At 36.1% G+C, this 5,149-nt stretch overlaps 1 pseudogene; it reads right to left on the bottom strand.

Annotated features, from left to right (window-relative positions):
• Window positions 1–3,568: 3,568 nt before the first annotated feature.
• LOC145713736 (ER membrane protein complex subunit 3 pseudogene) lies at window positions 3,569–4,185 on the bottom strand (annotated as a pseudogene).
• Between the last annotated feature and the right edge of the window lie 964 nt (window positions 4,186–5,149).

The following is a 5,149-nucleotide window of genomic DNA, read 5'->3' on the forward strand; positions in this document are numbered from 1 at the left end:
TGAAATGATTACTCAATGGATGCAAGCAATTATTTTTACAAAGGAAAAGTATTTTCTATCCCCAGATCAGAATTCAACTGCTTGGATAAGACAAGGATTGTATTACAATGGGATCAGTTACATAAAAGCTAGAGTTGTAAAATACTTTTCATAGAGTCAGAGTCAGATAACTGGAGAACTGTGCTTCGCACAATGGGCTTTCAAATGAAGCACACATTTTCTCTAACGCCTTATAATTTTGCTTCATTGAAAGGATTTTTCAAATGTTCTCTGCATGTTAGTTGTTATCATCATTTCAATAATTTCCATCATATGTTTTTATTTTTTCAAGAAAATCAATTATGGAATAAAATCATAAGAAAATATAATGTTCCAAACTATGCCATGGTTATATATATTATCTAAAAGCATTATCTAACATACCATATTTAGATAATATAATGGTAGTGATATATAATGGTGGGATTAGGGAACAGTTTTAGTTTCCTGAATGTTCAGTCAAATCCACTTTCTGTACCAGGGAAATCATGATGCTAGACCTCCTTTTGGGATGTATCCGTTTGAAAAAAAACTTAAGAAAATAAGCATACATGAATCCATACTGTATACCATGAGATAAACTATCTTTAAATAACTTCAAATAATATATGTAGATACCCTGCCTCCAATGAGGTGCACCATATCTGACTCCCACCCCTGAGGGCAAGACAAACTTAGTGACTCCCCTCAAAAAACAGGTGAATGGAAAGTAGTTATTGTACACTGGAGAAACCAGGCAAACACCATCCTAACCCTGTGATGAAGGTCAGCATCTCCAGTGACCCAGTGATGTCATGTGGGTTTCATGTCCTCCTAAATATGAGTTGACAAGAAGAGAACTTCAACTCTATGGTATTCTTTTTCAAAACCCATAACAAGTGTCCAATCAGGAGAAAAAAAGACAGACTATACCTGTACTCCTCAACTCTGGGTCATAAAAACAGTCTGAATGCTCCTCAAACTGTCCAACAGAGAGTTAGCATATGACTCAGCAATTGCACTCCTAGGTACAAAGCCAGGAAAAATGACAATATATACCTACATAAAAACTAGTGTAGGAATGTACATAGCATCATTATTCATAATAGCCAAAAGTGGACACAACTCAAATGTCCATCTATTAATGAATGTCTAAGCGAAATGTAGTATATTTGGCCATTAAAAAGAATGCAATACTGATACATTCTACAATGTTTGAAGCTTGAAAACATTAAGTCAAGTAAAAGAAGCTGAATATGCAAAAGAAAACATGTTGTATGATTCAATTTATATAAAAAGTCTACAGAAAGCTATCAATGCACTGCACCCTAAGAATTCCACCCTTTTCATGCTGACTTCCATAAAGTTAAGTCTTTGGATCATAGCCCCTACCTCCCACTTTCCTTCCCCAATGTGACATGTTCAAGCTGCAGTTCAGTCTTTTGTCACAAGGGAGCACCAAAGTACCACTATCATCAAACTTTTCTAAGAAGCATAGGCAAAGAGTAAAAATAAATAAATAAATAAATAAATGATCTTCCAAAATCTCAGGCATTAAAATTATGAAGAATAATTCTAATTCTGCCTTAAAAAACCGGTATGTATAAAAGAACATCGTGAAAACACATTTCAGTGCCTGAAGACGAAATACATGGTAGTGGTACATCTTGGAAGATGGTTGCAGGTATTTCAAGGGTGGTGCAGGGCAGAACAGGGGGTAGGTAGCTGAGAGAGGATGGGTAGTGTGAGCAGATTCTGAGAATCTGTGTCCTGTGTCATGAACAGGGAAATCATGACGCTAGACCTCCTTTTGGGATGTATCCGTTTGAAAAAAAACTTAAGAAAATAAGCATACATGAATCCATACTGTATACCATGAGATAAAGGCTGGTGGGAGGGCTGGTGGGAGAAAGTCTGGGCAGCTTGTACAATATTGAGGTAGTGGAGGGAGAATGTCCTGTTCCCTGGTGGCGACCCTCTCGATAGTCCACACTGTACATCAGTTGATAGTGATGAGGCAAGAGATAAATCAATAAACACAATGTAGCTTTGGGTCAAAAGAAAATGGATCTTCTTTTATATGCATATGAATTTTCCAAGGATAATTGGTATCATATTTATTTTGTGACATTTTCTACTCTTTGTAAAATGTATTCCTTTTAATGAAAAAAAGAAAAAAATGAAGATAAATGTCACATGTTGGTGAGATTCAAGATGGCATCTCTGAGAGTCTCAGAACAGGGGGCTCCACAAAGGGTAGGGAGGATGGAGGTTGTGAGCTTCACTTCATGGAACCAGCCAGATTTCAGATTTTCAGTTAACTGGAACAGTCCCCCTGTATCCATTATTTGCATAGAATACTTAAAAACACATTTGGGGGGATATCTAATGCTGAGATTGGAGGTCCCATGCTGGTCTGTACAGAGTTTAAACTATGAGTATGTATAGAAGGTAGTAGAGCTGGAGGGGACATAGAAGCACAAGAAACGCATACACGCAGCCAATTAATTTTTTTAAGAGCAAACAGGATGGTTTAATTTGTAAAGTGAAGAGTTGTTTGCTCTTGATTACAGTATTCAACAGGAAAATTCTATTCACCTCTTGGTACAGAAATGGTACCCTACCTCTTCATCAGGATAATTGATCCAGATGAAATTATTCCTGGACAACCTTTGACTATGTGTCTGTCAGCAACTGTCCCCTCTCATTTCTTAGAGAGCTATGTAGACTGCCTCTTATCTATAATAGCTGTGAAATAAGGTCATTTCTTCTGTTTAGTATCCATATACAGTGGAACATCACTTATTTGTCAATGGATTTGATATATTCTGAACTCCAGATCAAGATCTTGCATTATTTAACCCATCTTTGATGATCCCAAAGACACCTGAAAACCCAGGATGTTCAGGGTCACTGATTTTTGCTGGATAGTATTAAGTAATATAGAAAGTTTGATAAGTCTGTACTGGCTCTGGGTACTAACTCTGAAAAAAGTTTATTTCAATAACGTCTTGACATATTTGCTTTGTATGTCACGCTATAGGATCCAAATGAACCAAACAAGGAGCTTCAACTTGTTTATTCATAGTTGCTACATTTTCCACAATAAAAATGCATTATTTATGTAAAGAAGGCTATAAAAACAGTAACAAAAAATTAAAGATAACATGAAGGGTATTTGGATTCCAGGAAAACAAGAGTTCACTGTTGATGGAAGTCAGGCTGACTACACATAATAATTTGATATAATTGACAATGTTTTTTACACAAATTTTATTTTTGCAAAGTACTGCATATTATCACAGTTGCAGTTTTCTCTCTTTCTCTGATTTTTACTACTAGAGTCACACACACATAAAAAAATGTATTCATCAAATATAGCTATTTCCAGGTAAGTCACTTCCTCACACTCCTCATATTTACTATAGTTTCAAACATAAATGGAATCTCAGCTCAGACAAGAATGATCCTTGATGCACACCCACCAGTTCATGCATTTTCCTTTTTATTCTGAGAGAATCAGCTCACAAGAAAATTAAAAGGTTAAGGGCTACTCCAAATTTCTGTCACTTATTTCCTCCTTGGTTTTCAAAAAATACAAGTGTGTGATTCCTTTAATGAACATGCTTTGGAAGTGGAGGTTTTTGGCCATGAGCTCCTCTTCTACATCATCTAGTGCCCACTGGTGGTCTGTCAGCTCCAAAGCTTACCACTTTGTTTTGAAAGCTTTGTTGGTGTGTCTGGGCATGACCTTGATGTCTCCAGTCATCTGCTCCTGCACTATTCCTGATTGGTCAGTGGCATTATCTTGGCCCAGAATCAGAGTAAATGTTCTGAAGCCCAAAGACACTAAGGAAATACCAGGATGAAGAACTTCCCTAAGATGCATCTAATGTGAGTACTTTGATTTTTTTCTGTAGTATAGCCTTACATGAGATGGTCTGGGAAATGGAAGCTTGCTTATAACAAAGCCAGAAAATGTCATGTTGATCAATTTACCGATAACAATCATAGGGAAGACATTTGGTACATTGCCTTAAATCTTGTGTGTTAGCATAATGAGATGAGGTAGAGGAAAAGTAGACACTACCTTACTTTTAGTATTTTTTTTAATCAATCCTCTGGGATATTGAAGTAATATTTTCTGTAACTTGGAAAAATCATCATGCTTCTTGTTTGCTTGTTATGGTCTCCCCAAATGTATGTTGCATTCATGCTGTATAGGATTCACTGACTTTGATAATATAATATTTGTCATAATAAAGCAGTTCACAAAGCTGTAAGATATAATCTAATTTCTCTTCTCAAATATAGTTACATTTGCATAATAAATTTTCTGAAAAAAATATATATGCAAAAGGAAACAGTGCTTATCTGTGAACAATAGATTTTAAGGGTTTCTAATGATTTTTTGTTACCTGTATTTTCCATTTTTATTTATAATAAAAGCATTTGGGTTTCAAAAGAAAAAAATAACAAGAAAAAAACATATCCCCAGTATTCCCATAGAAGAATGAGTCAGTGCCAGATGTACAATATTTCTAAAGCAAGGAAATTAGGTAATAAAGTTACTGTAGCATTAATTTTTTAATCTACCACATGATAGTCCCAAATGGAAAATTTCAGTGATCCTACAGATGCTTAGGGGAAAGGTAAGTATATCTCTCAAATAAACCTTACATTTTGTAGTCCTAGGATGTCTCAATTTCCTAAGATTTAGTGAAGGTCATGAAAAAAAAAGTACTTTCACAATATGCTTTTTTCTTTATTAATTTTTTTAACATTTATTTACTTTTGAAACAGACAGTGTGATCAGGAGGGGAGCTGAGAGAGAGGGAGACACAGAATCCAAAGCAGGCTCCAGGCTCTGAGCTGTCAGCACAGAGCCTGACGTGGGGCTTGAACCACAGACTATGAGATCATGACCTGAGCTGAAGTCAGATACTCAACCAACTGAGCCACCCAGTGCCCCTACAACTTGCTTCTTTCTCTTTTCTCTAAATAAAACCCCTTGAACTAAAAGCAGTCTCATAGTTTTAATCTCCCAGTTAGTCAAGCAGGAACCCACAGGGGAGCAAAAGAATATGGGTGCATGAGATGGCTCCACACTCTATCAGCCTACAGATTCCAG

The sequence above is a fragment of the Panthera onca genome, chromosome X (genome assembly GCF_046562875.1).
Source record: "Panthera onca isolate mPanOnc1 chromosome X, mPanOnc1 haplotype 2, whole genome shotgun sequence".
In the NCBI taxonomy this organism is placed as follows: Eukaryota; Metazoa; Chordata; class Mammalia; order Carnivora; family Felidae; genus Panthera; species Panthera onca.